The sequence below is a fragment of the Dermacentor silvarum genome, chromosome 7 (genome assembly GCF_013339745.2).
Source record: "Dermacentor silvarum isolate Dsil-2018 chromosome 7, BIME_Dsil_1.4, whole genome shotgun sequence".
NCBI lineage: Eukaryota > Metazoa > Arthropoda > Arachnida > Ixodida > Ixodidae > Dermacentor > Dermacentor silvarum.
The window spans coordinates 75,110,369-75,126,182 of NC_051160.1; positions in this window are offsets into that span (position 1 = coordinate 75,110,369).

Below are 15,814 nucleotides of genomic sequence, written 5' to 3' on the forward strand. Positions count from 1 at the left end.
TGAGTGACGGTCGCCGTACGTCCCAGGGATGGTTGGTCGCAGTCAATCGACGAGCGAAAATTCTGAAGAAGCGCGAGGACTTGCTTGTGGTACGCAGGTGGCAGATCGGCGTCCAAGACAGCTTCAAGAACGCCTGACCTTGACGAGGGCAATAATCATGATGATGATGTTTTGCCCAGAACCGGAGAAGTGAGGGCGTCAAGCTGATAACAGGCCGTGTCGTCAGAAGTATTGAGAAGTATTGAGTCAAGGGGCTGAACACGGCCTTGTCATTATCCGCGCAGTAAGGCCACGGGGTATTGAATGGGTTACACACAAGCACAGCGGTTAATCCATATACAGTGTTGAGAACAGTAAATGGGAGAGGCAGAGCCTTGCGACGTAGAAAAATAGACGACAGTGTAAGATGTACCGTAGAGTCTGGAGCGGTGGAGCAAGATACGGGCAAAAGAACCGACATTTCGGGTGGTAGGTCCGTATGTGATACAACGCTGAGCTTGGCGGCTTTACTTGCAGAAGTGTGAGGCAGCGGGGCATCGGAAAACGAGAAAAGCGCTACTTCGGCCCGGGCACAGTCGATTATTCCACGCTGGGGAGACAAGAAGGCCCAGCCAAGAATGATGTCATATGAACATGAAGACAGCACGAAAAATTCAACAACACAGAGAATGCCGTGAAGGACCATCCTTGCGGTACATTGAGCAAGCGGTGCTATATGCTGCGCACTGGCGGTGCGCAGTAGCGTACCAGACAACGGTGTGGTGACCTTACACCTGTATACACTGTCGCCCTGAAGCAACACTTCTTGTTTGTACATCACTTTCAGTACTTTCAGCTGTGTTTACAGCTTATTCAAAGTATGCCACGCAAGTGAAGAGAAAGACAGCGCTGATGAAGGTGGGATTGCTACTTAACTGCAAGAAAGCTTGTACGAAATGTATAACAAGTCATAGAAAACCCTGAATAAATCTTCCAGAGATGAGAAAACTGATTCATTATTCTATATGCGAAAAGCCACAGCGATGTCACACAAATAAAAGAAAAAAAAACAAGAATGCAAGAGACGTGCCTGCGCTGGTTTCAGCAAGGATGTGGGGGATGCGAGCTCGGTCTTTAGTAAAGTTGTAAAATGTAAGAGCGCGAGTTCTGCAGCACGCCTAGCAGGCAAGATTGCCCAGTCTCCTTTATCGTTCTATGATAGTCGCCAGAGAAAGACTGTCGCTATGAGACATGGAATAAATGATGAGGAGACTGCAAGGCAGCAGTATGTTAAATACCACAAGGCAACAGCACGTGCATTTTAAATGTAGAGACTTCAACCTATTTACTTCTGAGGAATTTCAGTGCATTGTAGCCACTCCAGATGGCACTGTTGAGTGCAGTTGCCGCGGCTATTGAGTGCTGAAATTAAGTGCTCGTACAAGTGTAAAGGTGTGCCCATTATTGAAATACGTGAGAAAGGTTAAACCTGGATAAAATTGTCGCCTGAAAGATGACCATGAATATATGTTCCAGGTTCAAGCTGAACTGGCTTCTGCAAATGTCCATTATTGTCATTTTGTGTGTTGAACAAAGAAAGGGTTGATCGCTGTGCGCATAATAGGGGGATGTGGTTTCCTTGTGAAACACATGCCAATGCTGGAAACATTGTAGCCGGCCGTGCTTCCTCAGCTTCTGTCAAAGAAGAGCAATAAATATCTGTAGCTTTCTACAGATGTGGATTGTCGGATGTATTTCCAATGTTCCATGTGACCGCAAGCTATGAGAAGTGATATTCAGGTGGGTCGAGATCATGCAAGCGTTTCGCTTTCTGAGCATTCGCTCGCCCTCTTGTGATTCGGCGAATCACAATAATGCACGTGAGCATGCAGAAAGCAAGATGCTTGTGCAATCTGACCCTTGTATTATGAGACGGAGTCTGTCTTATCTTTTACCAGCTCAACGTACAGAAAATGGTCGGCTTGTGCGTGTTTTTCTTCTGTGCGTACATTCTACTCCCATCGAATTGCAGCCAGGAATAGGACTTGCGACTTCATGCTCAGCAACAAGACTCCATGGCTACTGAACCAGTGACAGGTAAAGTTGTGAACTTCCCACAATTATGCCAACATGACAGCTGTCCTTGAAATTCGAAATCTTCTGAGAGGTTTGACAGAAGAAAACCAGAGGCCAACGTTCAAGGATGCTGAGATACATGTGAAGAGAAAATAAAAGATGCACATTCAGATGATATTCTCGGAATGATATAGGCCATGGATTTCACAGCCAAGGCTCAAGAAGACCGTGATGTTTGGCTGCATAGCTGGGGGACGCGAGGTGCACATTTACTAGAAGGTGATTGAATCAACTGGTTTAACGTTGCAAAGCAACACTGGGGCTATGACAGACGTGGTCAGGATCTGCAATACTCAGTGTCTACGAGAACAGACTGGATCGGAAGAATGCCGCAACTGCTTCTGCAGCTCACCAATTTGAAGGGAAAAAAGGCCCTAGTCAGGGCCACCTAATATTGCTGGCAGGCATCTGGTTCACGCACCATTCCGTTTCCTTCTACTAAAGCAACAGTCTTCAACAGCATGATTACAAGGGGAATTTAGGAGAAATAGAAAAAAGTGAAAGAAATGAAGACGTTCTAAGCACAGTGAGCATCAAAATTATGGCTGCAAGGCCCAGTCAGATTTACATGCCAACAGGCAAAAATGAGTGCTTCCCCTGTTTTCTGCATTGCAAAAGTTTACAAAGTGTTTACTATATTCCAAAAAATTCACGTGGAACAGAACCGAAGGATAGTTCCCATGAATGAAACTATGTTGTTTTTCAACAAGGATTTTTGTTCCTTGGAGCAATGCTGTCCAATAAACTGTATGGCTTAGTCTACGCATCAACTGCTACAAAAACAGTTATGAAGAATGTGGTATGCTATTAACAAATGTGTCTCTTGTATTGTGTTCTCTGCTACCATATGTGTTTTCACTTTGACTAACATTGGTGCAATACAGTTTGGTCTCTTCTCAGACGCATCTATTCGAAATTCCACAGTTGAGGGAAAATTAAATGTGCATGCCTGTAATGGCCATGTTAGCAGCATCACCTGCTATGTGAACGGGGGATTACTACATCGCCAACCTATCGCATCGTGAAAATGTGTCAGATGGCCTTGTGCCACTAATGTCTTCAAAACACAACGTCACCGCATTTCCCACCAAATACGAAAGCCGCTATTTGATGTGTAAAAGATGTCTAAACGAATAATTCAAAAGTGTCGTAGCTCTCATGATCAAGACATTTTGTACCCATAGGCGTCAAGAAGTACTGCAGTAAGCCCTGCTAACGTTACGCTAATAGTTGGCTAACGGACATCTTGACAAGAACAACTCAAGAATTTTATAAGACATTCCCTAAAATTTTGCTGGCACTGCTTACAGTGCCACGAGATGCGTCCGCAGTTGCAATTTATTTTAAACGACGTACAGTCATCAGAAAAAAAAAAGCGCTTAACCTTGCACTCGGCCGCGCAACGCTTGAGACAGCGAAGCTGGGCGATTGTAGCCCAGCATTTTCCGGAGGTGCGCGGGAACTTTTCATTTTATTACTCATGATGATGATAATTTCTTTTCGCGCGTCTCGGACTTACGGCCATCACTGCGCGTTGCATAGCGCACCTTGCAACACCGACAACGCCTTCCCAGAAACCCGCTCCGTGAATGCGTCTCTCTGTCGCTCTCGTAGCGCGCAAAGCTTCTTCACCTAATATTCTTCTTCACGCAATCATATGGTTCGCATAAATGCATACTCGGCAAGCATGGCTGTATAGCCTAGTGATTACGACGCTCGCCTTGGGACCGGGAGTACTCGTCGTCTCGGCAAGAAAGTTTATTTTCTTTCTTGGTAGTCTCTTGCTATACGCACCACAAATTACGGCTGGCTTAAACAGCTTCGCTGTTACAAGAATAAACTGTCCGATAGAGGGATGCACAGGTATAACTATAGTTTTTCCGGATGTGAACCACGGCGAAAGTGTAGCACGCAGTACTTTTTTTCCTATTTTTTGAACTAAAAGGTTGCTACAGATTTGTTCGTACTAAAAGTTATCTTACAAAAGTACTCATTGTCTTCTTACACCTCATGCGACCTCACATTATGAGTCGGCTGTATACCTGTGGTGCGACGCGCATCAGTAGTTACCGCAGTTCAAAGTTTTGCACTGGCGTAGAGCTAGAGCCAGTTGTTACAGCAAGGCAATGTCCGCATGCAGGTAGCAAAACCGAGAGCGTGACGTGGCCACCTAGAGACTCACCTCGGGAATCTCGAAGCCTGCGTCATCGGCTGATGACTTCTTGCGCACAAGCTCGATAGCGCTCGTAAGCAAGAAGTTTTAGGTCTATGTCTTAACATGCGGGTTCATGCCGTATCTTTAGGATGGTTTAAATATAGTGCCTAGAATATACTTACATTCTAGGCACTATAGTTTAAATGTCAAGTGTTCATCTGGTATTCTCTTCCAAACTCCGCAGCTTGCCATATTGACTTTTAGTTGTGCATCGGGATGGAACGCATAGGTGCCTCATTTGCTAAGCGCTGATCTGCGCCGATGAAGGCATGCGAGAAATCTTTTTTTTATTTATAGTGTATTCCGCGCGGGCGAAAATTTGCGTACACATTCAGAAGATATTTTTTTGTTTTATATTATTTTACCACATAAATGTTGTTTAACTATTGCATGTAGCATGAAATACTCACAGAACATATCCTGTAGTGGCACGGTGTAGGTTGCAATATTTCGCGTAAAGAGCGTTAGCTGATTGCGGCGTCGTCATTGCTCATGTAAAGAAAACTTGGGTTTCACAGTGTTCTCTAAATACCTTTTGTTCTAGTCCGTTGAACTACAAGGTAAATGTGTTCTTCTTAAATAGTTTCGGCTATATTTATTCTGTAGCGTTGAAAGGCGAATTGTGCTAATCGAATCTCATTTCTTGTAGGGTATCTACACTCGAATGAAAGATGAAATGTCGGAAGGACTTCTTCACAGTCCGCAACAAAAGTTCTCACATCGTTTACTTTAACGAAATATTTGGCCTCGCATATTTAGTGGTTGGTGTCACATGCCCGTGAAAAACACATCACCCTAAAATCGCGCTTTCTCTGCGTATATAGGCTGCCCAACAATACTACTACCCTTACTCACAGCTTCTTTTTGGAATACTCCGATGGGTTGGGATGGTGGGTAGGTTTGGTGGGTAAGAAATGCCGACATGCAAATTCACGTCGCTTCATGGACGTCGTTCTTCCTTCGTCATTTCATGGCGACGACGCTGCAGTCGTTAATCGCGAATATGCCGCCGTTGCAATCTCTTTTTCATCATTATCTAGTCGTCATCAAGTCGTGATCATGCATTCCTTTTCATACCGCCGTCGTGATGCCCTCATGCTCATTCCACTGTCGCCATTTCAAATTCGTCGTCCAGTGCTCATCATACCGGCGTCGCCGTACAGTCATCAGCCCATTGTCGCCATGTCACGCTGTCGTCGTACCAACTTCATAATTTTAGACTCGTCATCCCATTGTCTTCATGCCATCTTCATGCAGCATTCACCGTTCCTGTAACGTCGTTCCTTATTCGCGATGTCATCGTCGTTACTGTGTCGTCGTTATGACGTCATTCACATTCCCAACCCTGGTGCGCGAGTGCCATAGTAAAGTGCGCCGATTCCGGCGATAGCGTATGTTTTCTGTAGCTCTCCCAACAGAATCTAAAAATGACCTCTCTTAATTCTAAATAAGTGTCTGTTTAGCAATCCAGTGTGTCGCTGTGGTGCATGACGTCTAATCACATTAACGTGGAGATTCATCGTGAGACGTGTTCTACCGTATTTGTCTTCTGTGCAGTGTCTTGTTGATTTTGAATAATGTGTTCGTTGTCATTATTGACTGCACCAATAGATATGTTGTCGCATATAGGGTACATTCCTAACACCAGCGTGAGAATAAAATCCTGAGGTAAACCACCGCGGTAGCTTAAGGGAAATGGGTAGCGATGCTGTGCTCCAAGTGGCCGCTTCTATCGCGGCTGCTACGGCCGCCTTTTGGTCTGGCAAAATGCAAAAGTACTCGTGCACTTAGATTTAGGTGCGCGCTAAAGTTTCTATGATGGTGAAAATTATTCCGAAGCCCCCCACTATCACGCGCCTGATACTCAGGTCTTGGGTTTAGCCTGTAAAACCAGGTAAATTATGGAATTTTGGCCCCTTAGGTGTTCTCCGCGTAAATGGGTGGGTAAATCTTAAATGGGCGTCACATCTTCACGAAGCTTTATTCCAACCGTCTTTTCACTTAAAAGTCTTTTACGGAGCTATAGCAAACGTTGTCGCTGCCACGAGATTCTCTGGAATTCCAGGGTGCGTTACACTCTCCAGTTCTTGTTGAACATCAACCCCTACAATTATCCTTAATGAAAGTTTATGCACAGTAAAACGGACACCTGAGTGGTAAGGGACAGCAGAGCTTTCTCTGTGCTAACATATTGTTAAAGAGTGATTCGTACATGGATGTCCGCGAGGCTGTAGAGAGCGATGAAGACAACGATTGTGTAGAACGCTTTCGCGTGTGGTGCTTCAGCCACCATGTCCTCCGTTTTCGGTAAATATTTTATAAATGGGCATTTCGCATATCTCTCGCTTCTGTGACAATTTGCTAGAGTAGGAGGGGGGGGGGGGGGGCGGGGGGTACGAGCGATCCATACCAATATATTTTGAAGGTCAGAATTTTTTTCTTGTGAAAACTAAACGGTTGCCAGGTGTCCCTCAAGACGTTCGAAACATTTCTTTTCCGATGTGAGAGATCGAGTTAGTAGGTCTTCTATTGAGAAACATTGTTAAACTGAAATTGAACAGTATACCGCTCTGTACGAAAACACTTACCAGCGAACCAGGAACGAAACATTCATACAATTGTGTTGTGTTTCAGAGTTTGAGACACTACAGACAGCACCAAACCGATGTGCTAGATTGCTTTACAAAATACTTGTGATTGGAAGGCTTTTTAGCTTTGCAGTGTTTTGTACGACGGCACCGCCACCCATTTTTATGGTCCTTTCAGCCCGGGGTTCCATGTTCCAGGTCATAATAAAGGCGACTGTACTTATGCAGCGACTTCCTGGCCATCAACGATTGCTAGAAAACCTGAGTATGTACAGCACCTACTACTACGTTTCTACTGACACAACAATGTTAATGCGGCAGATACAGCAGTTTGTCCAAGAAGAAGTGGCATGACAACTGTCCCTTGTTCCCTGCATCCCGCACTCCGCGGAGGCGCTTGCTCCGATGCTACGACAGGCTATAGAGGAGCAAATTTCTGAGGTGCTACCAACCACCTACCAGCATCCGTCTGTTTCGCCTCCTCTGACCTATATATATATGCTGAAGTCGCACGCCGACAGTCACCAGCGCTGCACTCAGTACGGATCCTGTTCGACAGGCAAATACTTTCTACGCTTGCGCGTCCGCCTGTCCACCCGAACCCCCCTCCTTTTCGTATCATACTCCATATGACTCGGGTTATCCTGCCGCTCCTCCATCTTCGGGTCAGTAAGCTGCGGTGCTCCAGGCAACACGGGTCTAAAACTTCTGCAACAGGTTAGCCGAGCTGCTCAATAACTTCGCGCCTCAGGCACGTACTTCCTCGCTGCTACTTAGCAAGGACAACCTTCAGCAGTTGCGTTAACCTCGTTCTACTGATCCCACGATGGAAAGTGCCGAGCGACGCCATAGAGATGCAGCCAATGCACCGTGCGCGCAAGGCTCAAGCCACTGGATATGGTTTCCTCGCTGTGAACGCACTTCATCACACACACAAAAAATTGCGCCTTTCACCGAATTGTATTTATTCCATACAACCCAGTCAAGCACTTCTATAAATCTAGGCTGTACGTAGGTACACTCAGATAGCCCTTCTGAACAGCAAACGAACCGTTGTACTTATTTGATTTTTAGATTCCTACAAATATTTTTTTCGTTTTGTGTTTGCACAGACTAAGCAAACACATTACTTCTTCCTTACATCTGTATTTCCGTGCTTGGAGAGTATCTTTCATGGTACACAGGTCAATAAGCAATGCAATATATTTTCAAATATAGCGTTGTTTTCTCAATGTATCTTATTCGAAAACGTGAAACGGGTTTACTGTAGATACGCAAAACTCTATCTTTGCAATTTTATTTCGTATGCAAACGTTTTTTTTTTTTTGTGCCACATATAATACACGGTGATGAAGCAGCCTTATAGGCAGACAACAATATAATGGCAGCGTAGAGGATAATCACTGTGTCAACAAACAGTTAATACACCTAAATGATGTTTAATTTTTAACTTGCACATTTCTGAAAAAGCAAAGGGGAAATGAATGTGCTAGAAAAGCCAGCTGCGCAGCGGGTGGTACAGATCCACAAGCGCGTCGTTCTTGGTTTTTACGCTACTACTAAACCTGTGCCTCAGATAATAAGCCAGCCCCACTCAAGACCAGAGTACCGCATCTCAAACATCATTATAAGCTGAGACGCGATGCACCACGTCAATTTATTATCAAAGAATTACTGAATGAACATTGGTACGTTAACCGAAGTCATCAAGGCTGCCGAAGCCGCGATGTACTCTATATTATCCCTTCTCATATATTTAGGAATATACAGCTTCTCTCAGTGTAAAGTTATCGCAAATTATTCACTAGTCGTCACGCAATACAGTTCTGTCTTCTTTTTTCATTTCTCGTTTTCTTCTTTTCTTTTAACTAACAGTTAGCTACATATTTGTTCGCACTAAACGTTATCATACGAAAGTATTCTTGTTCACGTACATTCCATGCGACCTCACAGTTTGACTTGCCTGTACATGTGCTGTGACGCGCATCAATCGCTAACGAACTTGAAAATTTTGCACTGCCGTAGAACTAGACCCGCTGTTACAGCAAGGCAATGTCCGCATGCAGGTAGCAACACCGAGAGTGCGACATGGCCGCCTACAGATTCACCTCAGGAATCTCGAAACGTGCGTCATCGGCTAAGGACTTCTTGCGCACAAGCTCGATAGCGCTCGTAAGCAAGAAGTCTAAGGTCTATTCTTAACATGCCGGTGCATGCCGTTTCAACAGGGTGGTTTAAAAGTCAAGTGTTCAGCGGGTGTTCTCTTTCAAATTCCGCAGCTTGCCATTTTGATCTTCTGTTTTGTAGTGAGACGGAACGCACAGGTGCCTCATGTGCTAAGCGCTGATGTGCGCCGATGACGGCATGCGAGAAATCATTTTTCTTTTATTTATAGTGTATTCCGAGGCGGGTAAAAGTTCGCCTACACCTTCAGCAGAGAATCGTTTGTTTTATTTTATTTTAACACATAAATGTTTTTTTTTTGTTAATGGATGTAGCATGAAATACTCACAGAACATATACGGTACTGAAACGGTCGAGGTTGCAATATCTCGCGTAAAGAACGTTAGCTGATTTCGGCGTCGTCATTGATCCCATCTTGAATGTATATTAAAACTTGGGTTTGAGATTGTTTTTCGAATACCCCGTGTTTTTGTCTGTAGAACTACAACGTAAACGTGTTCTGCATAGCGGTTTTAGGCTATATTTATTCTGTAGCTTTGGAGGGCAAAGTGTAATAATAAGATCTGAATATTTGTAGCGTACCTACACTCGAATGAAAAGCCACATGTCGTAAGCACTTCTTCACAGTCCACAACTTAAGTTCTCAGATCAGCTAATTTTAACGAAACATTTTGCCTCGCATATTTAGTGGCTGGTGTCCCATGCCCGCGAAAAACACGGCAGTACCCTAAAATTGCCATTTGTGTGCGTACATATAGGCTGTCCAGCAATCCTACCACATTTATTCGAAGCTTCTTCTTGTAATACACCGGTGGGTTTGGTGGGTGAGAAATGCCGACATGCAAGCTGACGTCGTTTCATCGACGTTGTTCCTACTTCGTCATTTAATGGCGACGACTTTGTAGTTATTATTGGCGAATATGCCGCCGTTGGCAACTCATTTTCATCATTACGTAGTCGTCATCAAGTCGTGATCATGCATTCGTTGTCATACCGCGATCGTGATGTCCTCATGCTCATCATTTCACGATCGTTGTCCAATTCTCATCATACCGCCGTCGCCATACCGTCGCCGTCAGCTAATTACGGGTTGTACGAGTAACTTCTGATTTTCTCTTTTGGTTTCAGATTTGTGCAGCTGTGCGTAATTTCTTACCTTCATATTTAGTTCAATGAATGGCTTGTTCTGCACAGACGACTTGCTCGTTTATGCCCTGAGGTGCCGTCTCAGTATAAATAAAATTTTGAACCAACTTCATCACACACACAAAAAATACACACTTCTCCGAATCGTATTTCTTGCATACAACCTAATAAAACACTTCTATATATCTTCGCTTCACGTAGATACACTATGACAGCCCATGAGAACAGCAATAGAACAATTGTACCTATTTGATGTGCAGATTCCTACAAATACTTTTACATTTTGTGTTTGCACATACTAAGTAAACACATTACTTCTTCCTTATATCTGTATTTCCGTGCTTGCAGACTATAGCTGTCATCATACACAGGTCAATTCAACAATGCAATATATATATATATATTATTATGACGGTGTTCTCGCAATGTATTCTATTCGAAAACGTAAAACTGATTTACGGTAAACACGTAAGAGTATCTTTGCAATTTTATTTGGTCTGCAAAAGTTTTTCTACATGTTCTGCATATAATACACCATGATGCAGAAGACTAATACACCATGATGCAGACTAGATAATGGCAGCGTAAAGGATAATCACTGCGTCAAAACAACTTCATATACATAAACAAAATTTAACTTTTAACTTGCACACTTCTGAAAAAGCAAAGGGGAATGAATGTCATAGAAAAGGCAGCTGGGCTGGCGGTGGGTACGGATCGATAAGCGCGTCATTCTTCGTTTTTTTACGATACTACTAAATATGTGCCTCACATACTAAGCCAGCCCCACTCAAGACCGAAGCACTGCATCTCAAACATCATTACAACCTGATATGCGACGCACCACGTCATTTAAATATCAAAGAATGGCCGAATAAACATTGCTAAGTTAACCGAAGTCATCAAGGCTAACGAAGTCGTGATGTACTCTATGTTACCCCTTCTCTTATATTTAGGAATATACAGCTTCTCACAGCGTAACCTATCGCAAATAATTCAGTAGTCGTCACGCAATACATCCGTCTTTTTTTCATTTTTCGTTGATTTGATTTTTTTCTAAAATTTTGCTACATAATTGTTCGAACTAAACGTTATCATACCAAAGTATTATTGTCCACGTACATTCCATGCAACCTCACAGTTTGATTTGTCAGTACATGTGGTGTGACGCGCATCAATCGCTACCGAAATTGAAAATTTTGCACTAGCGTAGAACTACAGCCAGCTGTTAGAGCAAGGCAATGTCCGCATGCAGGTAGGAACCCCGAGAGTGCGACATGGCCGCCTACAGATTCACCTCAGGAATCTCGAAACGTGCGTCATCGGCTAAGGACTTCTTGCGCACAAGCTCGATAGCGCTCGTAAGCAAGAAGTCTAAGGTCTATTCTTAACATGCCGGTGCATGCCGTTTCAACAGGGTGGTTTAAAAGTCAAGTGTTCAGCGGGTGTTCTCTTTCAAATTCCGCAGCTTGCCATTTTGATCTTCTGTTTTGTAGTGAGACGGAACGCACAGGTGCCTCATGTGCTAAGCGCTGATGTACGCCGATGACGGCATGCGATGAATCAGTTTTCTTTTATTTATAGTGTATTCCGAGGCGGGTAGAAGTTCGCCTACACTTCTAGCAGAGAATCGTTTATTTTATTAATTTTTAAGCACATATATGTTTTTTGTTATTGAATGTACCACGAAATACTCACAGAACATATCCGGTACTGACACGGTCGAGGTTGCAATATCTCGCGTAAAGAACGTTAGCTGATTTCGGCGTCGTCATTGATCCCATCTTGAATGTATATTAAAACTTGGGTTTGAGATTGTTTTTCGAATACCCCGTGTTTTTGTCTGTTGAACTACAACGTAAGCGTGTTCTGCATAGCGGTTTTAGGCTATATTTATTCTGTAGCTTTGGAGGGCAAAGTGTAATAATTAGATCTGAATATTTGTAGCGTACCTACACTCGAATGAAAAGCAACATGTCGTAAGCACTTCTTCACAGTCCGCAACTTAAGTTCTCAGATCGCTAATTTTAACGAAACATTTTGCCTCGCATATTTAGTGGCTGGTGTCCCATGCCCGCGAAAAACACGGCAGTACCCTAAAATTGCCATTTGTGTGCGTACATATAGGCTGCCCAGCAATCGTACCACATTTATTTGAAGCTTCTTCTTGTAATACACCGGTGGGTTTGGTGGGTGAGAAATGCCGACATGCAAGCTGTCGTCGTTTCATCGACGACGTCCCTTCTTCGTCATTTAATGGCGACGACTTTGTAGTCATTATTCGCGAATATGCCGCCGTTCGCATCTCATTTTCATCATTACGTAGTCGTCAAGTCGTGATCATGCATTCGTTGTCATACAGTCGTCGTCAGCTCATTACGCGTTGTACGGGTTACTTCTGATTTTCCTTTTGGCTTCAGATTTGTGCAGCAATGCATAATTTCTTACCTTCATATTTATTTCAATGAATGGATTGTTTTGCACAGGCGACTTGCTATTTCATGTACTGAGCTACCGTCTCAGTAGAAATGAAAATTTTGAACCAACTTCATCACACACGCAAAAAAATGCACCTTCTGCGAATCGTATTTATTGCATACAACCTAGTCAAACACTTCTACAAATCTTCTCTTCACGTAGATACACTATGATAGCCCATGTGAACAGCAATCGAACAATTGCACCTATTTGATGTGTAGATTCCTACAAATACTTTTAAATTTTGTGCTTGCACATACTAACAAAACACAATACTTCTTCTTTACATCTGTATTTCCTTGCTTGGAGACTATAGCTGCCATCATACACAGGTCAATAAACAATGCAATATATATATATTTTATTGTGACGGTGTTCTCGCAATGTATTTTATTCGAAGACGTAAAACTGATTTAGGTAAACATGTAAGAGTATCTTTGCAATTTTATTTCATTTGCAAAAGTTTTTCTACGTGTTCTGCATATAATACACCATGATGCAGAAGACTTATAGGCAGACAAGATAATGCCAGCGTAAAGGATAATCACTGCGTCAGAACAACTTCGTATACATAAATAAAATTTAATTTTTACTTGCACACTTCTGAAAAAGCAAAGGGGAAATGAATGTCATAGAAAAGGCAGCTGCGCTGCCGGTGGTACAGATCCACAAGCGCGTCGTTCTTGGTTTTTACGCTACTACCAAACCTGTGCCCCAGATAATAGGCCAGCCCCACTCAAGACCAAAGCACTGCATCTCAAACATCATTACAAGCTGAGACGCGACGCACCACGTCATTTAAATATCAAAGAATGGCGGAATGAACACTGGTAAGTTAACCGAAGTCATCAAGGCTAACGAAGTCGCGATGTACTCTATATTATCCCTTCTCTTATATTTAGGAATATACAGCTTCTCTCAGTTTAACATTATAGCAAATGATTCACTAGTCGTCACGCAATACAGTTCTCTCTTTTTTATCCTTTTTCGTTTTTTTTTTTACTAAGGCGTTGCTACAAATTTTTTGGTACTGAAAGTTATCTTACAGAAGTATTATTGTCCTCTTACATTCCATGCGACATAAAACTACTAGCATATTTAACACATGGCCGACCCACACAGAAATACGCATGCTCAGTGCTGGACCGATAACAATCTAACCTTGCAAAAAGATAGGAATCTATACAGAATCGCTTAGGGAGGTTCATTTATACTGAGTACTATTACCACACTAGCGTCGTTAAACTAAAGTCATCTCTGATCCTTGCAGCCCACGATCACCGCCGCAAAACAGCAAGGCTATGTCTCTCTTACATGCTTTATCACTCGCTGCTTCACCAGACCGACATCACGCAGGCGCATCGCACTTGAGATAGTCATAGCCATTTGAATGCTATTTATTCCCCTCCAGCTCGCACCAGCACTCATCTTAACTCTTTGTTCGTTCAAACAGCGAAAGACTGGAATCATCTACCTTCTGACGGGGTGCGCCACTCCAGCCATTCATATTTCAAGCCATTCATCGTAAAGATAACCTACTATTAGATATGCCCACCCGTGATGCCAAACCCCAAATGGGGCATTAGAGTTACCAATAAATAAATAAATAAATAAATAAATAAATGCGTGCACACTTTGTGTCGCATTTGCATAGTATTCTACCAGGTGGCACGCCATATAGCAGTTCGATGAACAAAAAGACATTAAGGAAAATGCTAGTGATAAAAAAACATGTATAGCATACCTGAGATAATCAAGCAGCATAGGTGACTATTTGTCACCGCCCCGTTTCGAGTGGGATGCCAATCATCATCACCAGCAGCAGCAGCAGCGCATGTAACCCGTGCGCCGCGTAGTCTCGATACCTGTTTTTACTCTTCGGTACACGTTATGGTGTCTCGTCGCCAGCTACGAACCGCTGCTGAAGAAAAGAATCGTTGATGTACGTGCGCGGCTGCAATGAGGCAACTTCGGGTTCAGGAGACTGTTGTGCACAAGCCGCAGCTCGCCATCGACGCCGGGTGGACAGTTCAGTTCGTTCTCGCCAAAACGACACAAATAGACCTCGCCGCGAAAACCTTCCAGTGCGTGCTGCCGAAAACAGAGCTCCTTTGAAGCCGCCCGTCCAGCTCACGCTGTGACTCTGCTGCGTGTGCCTGTCAGGTCTGTGACTTTATTCGTCTCTAGAAATACCTCTGAACGTAACCTTATCGTGAATAATTCATTAGTCGTCCCACAATACACTTAAAGCATACTTAAATTCCTGTATCATGCCATAGCTTCGTTGTCTGTTTTTTTTCTTTGTTGCTACAAATTTATTGGTACGAGAAGTTGAGCCCTTCGGTTTGATTTATTGTCCTCTTACATTAATTGTGGCCTCACAGTTTGAGTTGCCTGCACATGTGGTGTCAAGCGCATCAATCGTTATCGCACTTTACAGTTTAGCAATTGCGCACACCTATAGAGCCAGCTGTTACAGCAAAACAATGCCCGCATGCAGGTAGTAGCGCCTAAAGCGTGACTTTGCCGCCTAGAGCGTGACGTCAGGAATATCGAAGCCTGCGTCATCGGCTAAAGGACTTATTGCGCACAAGCTGGATAGTGCCCGTAAACAAGAAGTTTGAAGTTTATCCTTAACATGCCGGTTCATTCCGTTTTTTTTTTAAGATGGTTTAAATGTCAAGTGTTCATCTGGTATTCTCTTCCAAACTCCGCAGCTTGCCGATTTGATCTTTAGTTGGGCAGTAGATGGAACGCACAGTGCCTCATTTGCTAAGCGCTGATCGGCGCCGATGACGCACACGAGAAATCATTTTTCTTTTATTTATAGAGTATTCCCAGTGGGAAAAAATTCGCCTACACCTTCAGCAGATATTCTTTTGCTTTATATTTGTAGCGCCCACCAACGCCGCAGCGCGGAGCGCTATGGTCGGCGCTGTAAAGAAAGAAAAATAAAGAAGCGCAGCGCGTGCTCGGGGCGCAAGCTCGAGACGCGCAAGGTAGGTTTCAAAAGCCAGCCACGCTGGTCGTCGCAGCCCCGTCGCTCGGCTCGCCGCCTTCGCCCTTCTGATCAGGGACGACGGCACGG